Source organism: Triticum aestivum, chromosome 5A, assembly GCF_018294505.1.
Source record: "Triticum aestivum cultivar Chinese Spring chromosome 5A, IWGSC CS RefSeq v2.1, whole genome shotgun sequence".
Taxonomy (NCBI): Eukaryota; Viridiplantae; Streptophyta; class Magnoliopsida; order Poales; family Poaceae; genus Triticum; species Triticum aestivum.
In genome coordinates this window covers 391,767,575-391,774,538 of record NC_057806.1, presented here as the reverse complement: position 1 = coordinate 391,774,538, position 6,964 = coordinate 391,767,575, and positions in this window count along the sequence as shown.

Sequence of the window (6,964 nt, the reverse complement as noted above, 5' to 3'; positions counted from 1 at the left end):
ACCCGGTTAGTTGACTGGGTCACTGACCAGTGGACCCCACTGGTCAGGTTTGACCCTGACCAGCCCTGTTGACTTGCTGACGCAAGCATGACGCAGTGCTGATGTCATAATTAATTTTCTGGAATTATTTTAATTCTAAATAATCAGAAAATTCCAGAAAATGCCTAAAACTTCCAAAATTCATAGAAAATTAACCGTAACTCCAAATTAAATAAATTATATATGAAAAATTATCAGAAAAATTCAAGGAATCCATCTGTACCATTTTCATGCATGTTAGAACAACTTATCACTACTGTTAGAGCAAATGAAGTGAATGACATTTAAATAATCACATATGGAGTTTGAATTTGAATCTTGGATTCAAACCAACTTCATTTAATCTGGTTTTAGTTGCATTAGCTCAAAACACATTCATGTTGCCATGTCATGATCATGCATCATATTGTAGCATTGCATTGATTGTGTTCTTTCTCAGTTACCGGTGTTTGTCCCCTCTCGATAGACGTGATACCGATGATGTGATCGTTGACACTGATGAAGACTCAATGTTATCTTCAGAAGTGCCAGGCAAGCAAACCCCCCTTGCTCATTCCGATACAATCCTACTCTCTCGCTACTGCTCTCTTTTACTGCATTAGGACAACAACGATTCATCTGTTACTTGCTGCGGTAGCTGAACCCCTTTATCCTTTGCATGACCTGTCATTCCACAGTAAATAGATGAAACCCACTAGTATGAGTAGGAGTTGTTTGAGCCCTGTTGTGCCTACTCATTCATGCTTGTTTGTCATGCCTGCTACTGCTTAGAGTTGAGTCAGGTCTGATTCATCGGGGATGAATCAGAGGCGTGTGAACATGTCCTACTATGTGTGAGCTAAGCGTGTGAACACGTTTTGGTAAAGGTAGCGGTGAGAGGCCATGTAGGAGTACATGGTGGGTTGTCTCATTGCAGCCGTCCTCAGGAACTGAGTTCTGTGTTTGTGATCCATGATTCAGCTACTACCACGCATTGGGCCCGAAACCAATGGACCCTCTCGGCTTCTTAATCACCCTTGTCCTCTGTCCAGGAGTTGCAAGTAGTTTCTGGTGTTTGTAGTATGCTGGAGGCCGTGGGCAGCACTGACCGTAGGGGTGGGCTGTGATGCGGTAGGCACGTGGCCGGGTAAACCGGGCACCCGTTTGGTGTCACGGAACCCTGTACACATCGTTTGGGGCTGTGAGCGAAACTCCGGCCGGATCTCCTCATGGATGGAACCCGAATAGGCGATAAACCTGGACTAGAGACTTGAGTGTTTAGGCAGGCCGTGGCCGACACCCACGTTGGGCTTCCGCTTGAAGGTTGCCGAGTACATGTCGTGTAAACGGCGGTAAGTGGTGAGAGCGTGTGTGAAGAAGTACACCCCTGCAGGGTTAATATGATCTATTCGAATAGCCGTGTCCACGGAAAAGGACCTCTGGGTTGCTTATATCAGTTCATAGACAAGTGAAAGTGGATACTTTAAAATGCGCAAGATAAGCGTGAGTGCTATGGATGGCGTTCTCGTAGGGGAACGGGAGCGAATCCATAGTGGTGTATTGATATGGTGAATATGTGGACTCGTGTGCGCCACCTCAAAAGAGTTACTTGCAGTCGTAGTTCAGGATAGCCACCGAGTCAAAGCTGGCTTGCTGCAGTCAAACTCCACCATCCCCTTTGTTGAAAATGATGCATATGTAGTTAGTTCTGATGTAAGTCTTGCTGGGTACATTTGTACTCACGTTTGCCTATTTTATGTTTTTGCAGAGAGACTTCGGTCTCGCTAGTAGTTTCACGTGGACTTCGACGTTTAGCTTGATACCTCAGCTACGATCTTGTGCCCTCGGCAGGATCTGATAGATAGTCAGGCTTCTCAGCCTTTTCCATTTATAGATGTCTGTACTCAGACATGATAGCTTCCGCGTGTGCTTTGATTTGTATGCTCTGATTGTTGGGTCATGAGACCCATGTTTGTAATATCTCGCTCCTCGGAGCCTAATGAATAAACTACTTGAGTCGTAGAGTCATTTTGTGATGCCATGTTGTATTGCACATATCGAGCATATTGTGTGTATGTTATTGAAATGCTTGGTATGTGTGGGATCTGACCATCTAGTTGTTTATCTTTAGTAGCCTCTCTTACCGGGAAATGTCTCCTAGTGTTTCCACTGAGCCATGGTAGCTTGCTACTGCTCCGGAATACTTAGGCTGGCCGGCATGTGTCCTTCTTCGTTCCTGTGTCTGTCCCTTCGGGGAAATGTCACGCTTTGAGTACCGGAGTCCTGTTAGCCCGCTACAGCCCGGTTTACCGGAGTCCTGCTAGCCCAGTGCTACAGCCCGGACCCACTTGCTGATGACCGACACGTTCGAAGCTGGGTCATGGATGCCTGTCCCTGTAAGTCTGTGCCACTTTGGGTTTACGACTAGTCATGTCAGCCCGGGCTCTTTATCATATGGATGCTAGCGACACTATCATATACGTGAGCCAAAAGGCGCAAACGGTCCCGGGCAAAGGTAAGGCGACACCCGTGGAAACACCGTGCATGAGGCCGCAAAGTGATATGAAGTGTTACCGGCTAGATCGATGTGACATCGAGTCGGGGTCCTGACAGCGTTGGTATCAGAGCTTGACTGCCTGTAGGATTACCAAGCCAAACTGGTCGAAGTTGAGTCTAGAAATTCTTTAGTTATATAAGGGAATTGATTGTGGGATGGAACGTAAGGCTCTTTTTACTCCTTATACCTTATGCCCTTCTGATCTGAGTCATCATCTTATCTTCTACGGGGATTAAGAACTAGGATATCTCTTCTTTCTATTAGGATCACGTGTTACTAATCAGTAGACCTATAAGCTTGTTGGATTTAAGCCTCAGTTCAGTTTCTACCTTCTGTATGTTAATTGTTGATCTCGGAACCTTGATATTGTGCTTCTGAGTGGTTATGCCACCATTTTTGTGATTGTCTCAAATCTTTTTGAGCAATTATAGCCGTTATGCTGTCCGAGTCATCCCAGGTTTCTAAATAGTCCGATGCATTTGCAAATCCCTTCCTTCTGTTTCCAATGTTCCCATGGGCCAGATTAACCACACTAATCGGTGTGTTGAGGTAATTATTGCCTCGACATATATGTTGGAATTATTATCATGACCCTAGGTGTCTTAGGGGATCATCTAGTGGTCTAACCATGATTTGTGTCCTAGTGTGAGGATTCTGGCCATCATTCTCGAAAGCATCCCGTGATGCTACTTAGTAATAGGTATTCTGTTTCTGGGTTTTGAACCCGAGATTCACTCTACTTAAATCATGTTGATAGCGTTGCTAGTTCCTTCAGGATATTAGTAAACCTTGCATTAGTCCTCGAGGTCCGTGGTATTTCCTTCTTCCAAATACTATGAACCGCTTATGGCAGGTGTTTATTGGATCAAAAGATCACAATTAGAGTACTCTTGAGGAGTTCTCCATCCATAAATCGTGACTCTGCCAGTTCTACCTTTCTGCATGGGTTATCTGGAAGAAATATGTGGAATTCGTTCGACATGCTAAACCATGCATCCACAACTCAGAAAATCGTATGTTCCTTTGAGTTGTCCCTCTTTAGTTGTCTTCTGACCCTCGTCTATCAATTGATAGTCAAGAGTATGCGTGCGTTCGTCTATCGATGCCTATTACTCTTGTGGTCTGTCAAGCCATTCTATCGCAGAATGACTAGGAGAAACAAACTCCGGTACCTCTTCCATATCTAGGATTGGGTCAAAGAAGTTGTGCCCCGCAGATCAAATTGCTAATCCAGCTTTCGTTCTGTTCTACCTTGGAGTATTACCATCTTTAAATCGGGATTGTTATAGGAATTGCACCCCATCCTATGAACTCCTGGTACAGTGATACTTCTTGCCGTCATTAGTCATTCCTCGGTCTTCGTGTTGTTGCAACCGGAATACCGACAAATGAATTGTGATGTGTGAAATCAATACTGCTAGCAACTCTGTTGCTTGGTAGTTAAAGGATAATAATTTCATTCTTAGTATGTTGGTTTTCGAATCATCCTTCTAAGACTGATCGTGCTACCTAGTCCTTATTTCGGTGCACCCTTCGATTGATGAGTTAGGATCTTGTCCAGTCCTCACTCATTTGATCATATCGTCTTGCCCTCAAAAGCAAGATTTTTCTCGAGCTTAGTAACATACCGGTGGCTCGTGATTTTCTGAATATCTTCTCAGAAGTATTACCAGGTTGTCACCTGACCGCTATGTTGAGCTCGTGATCAAGTTGGTTTCTTGTGAACCACCCTTTCTCCAAGAATCGGTGTTAGATATCCCTGAGCTAGTTGGTTAAGCTGGACAACAACTTGGAGAGTTGGAAGATAAAAACTTGTCTGACTTAGTTCGTTCCAAAGGGATATTCTTGTGTAGTGTGTGTTGAAGAAAGATGATATCTTCATCGATTGGTCCCTGTGATCAGTTGCTGGACCTATTGTCTTATCAATCCTTTGATTTGAGTGTGGGCTATCGTCAAATCAAGTCAGAACCAACGATGTTCGTAATGTTGTCTTACTCGTGGTTGATCCCTCGAGCATACACCATTACATCTTTGGTCTGACCAATACTATCACCGTGTTCACATAATGGTGGAAGTCCAGTGATATGGAAATTCCGATGAGTTGCTGTTGAGCCCATCAGTAGCATTTTGTCTCCCCCCATGAATCATGTTGAACATCAACCTAGTGTTGGAAACTTGTGTAAGCATTTCTTCGTGTTTCGTTCATGAAGCATATGTTTGAATGAAAGTAGTGATTTTCCCTAATTCATGTGCATATGATGCAAGTTGCCGCCATGAATTTGAGGAAGATTGTTTTGTTTTCCTGGAATCATTCCAAATCAGTCATGTACACGTGCGAAGAATTCTGTGGTTTGAAGACTTGCAACCTTCAATCTATATGTGTCCCTAGCACACCAAGCCACTGATTGAATTGTTCAAGGAGAAGAAGTTCCTTCTTAAGAGTATGCCTTATGCAAGGACTTCGAGACCCTCGATGATGGTTCCCCTCCTGAATTCGGTAGTGTTTTATTATAAGACTACTTTGTGGTCATGCTTGTCTTGGACAACATGTTCACATGTTTGTAGCAGAACCAGCTCATGTTTTGGAGCTTGCTATCGTAGTTCATCTCCCGAGAATCCCGCAACGTCATCTCGTCGATTTGTGTTGCAAACTTTCATTTTTCTTCCTAGACTCGATGAGTCTGGAATATCCGGACACCAACCAGATCTGAATCTCAGGCAGATATGATGGATGGAACATCTCCCAAGAACTATAATATTGGTGTCTCGATAACCGGTAAGGAGGATGTCGTGGCCAACACACCCAGCTGGAAGACCTATTATTATAGTATCTTATTTGATGAAATTGGCCACCTCCCCATAGGGATTTTGTAGGGTTTACTCCCTAGTTGCCCCTATGGATTTTTATGATTTGTTGTGTTCCCGAAGTCCGACCTTTACTTGATGTTCTAGTTATCAAACCGTATCTATGAATGGGATACACTAGCACATCAAGGAGAACATTAGAAGCGGAGTGCTAAATGTCTCTCGGTCGATCATCCAGATTTTGTTCCTTGGTTTCGCTAAGGTGTAATCTGAGAAGGTGTTATCTTCCTTTGCATCTGCATCCTCCATCACCATTCATCATGGTAGTAAGTTGTGTTACCGGACCCTTGACACGGATGTTGGTAAAACCTTGATGAATATGGTAATGCTCAAGTTCTTGAGAGCACGCACAAGCGCTACGTGTTATCCTCGGCACTAACTGGGTTTGCTCTCAGTTTCCTCGGCAATGCTATGACCTATTCAAACAGTGAATTCACTCTCTATTGTTGGGTTCTTCCCCAGTTACCAGAATCATTCCCAGCATTTGCATTTTGTTCCCAGCTTGCACCGCCAATGTGCCATTCTACCATGGGTCTCTTCCATTTCCGGTGATAAGCAAAATTCATCCATTACGTTGTCTTCAACAAGGTAATCCACATCATCCAAGTCCGAGTATGCCATTCTACAGACCCCCTCCAAACGATCGTTGTGAATTGCCTTATGCTGGTATGAAGAGTTTCAATGATCTCTGAATCAAAAGTAATTCTTTTTGCCACTTAAGGTAATACTCTACGATCACCTTCCTCCAGGATGTTTCGTCGTGGTATCATGGCAACTCAACTCTTCGCTACGTTGGCAATCGTTTACCACCTTCTTAAGCGTGGAATCGTTGTCTACCTAGTGAACCTTCGTCATCTGCTCCACTCCATTTCTTCAAATCTGTGCTTCGTCTCCCAGCTCAAGAGATGTTGCTATGTCTCATTCCGTGAGTTGTTCGATCTTCGAGAAGATCGACCCTTCTAGAGTCTCCTTTCCCCCCCCTGTCATGTTGACAGGATTTCTCAGAGCAAGACGACAAGACAATGATGGTGATTGAATCAACGTTCAACTGAAGTGCACCCTGGATCGTGAAGATTATACTAGTTGCGTTTTCCCTTCACCTTACCCTACGCTTGAATCTCGAGACGAGATTCTTGTTTAGTGGGGGTGAGTTGTCACATCCCCAGTTTAGGCCTTGCTTGTCCTTGCTTTATCATCCATGCATCATGTCTAAATTTCTGAAACTTGAATTGAGGATTGTTGAAACCTCAAAACCTAACTAAAAGAAGGGCAAGCACCCTTTAAATTGCATTCTGTGAATCCAAAGTGCCCTAAAAATAGTTTTGTGAATTTTGGCAAGAGTTATATATCAAACCAAAATTCTGGAATATTTTTAAGGAATTATTTGGTCTCTGAATTTAAATCAATAGTCTATTTGAATTTGGGGATATATTCATAATATATAATGAATATATTTTCAAATGCTTTGAAATGTTTTATGTACTTTTGGAATAGTCCAGAGAGGTAACATAAAATATTTCAGAA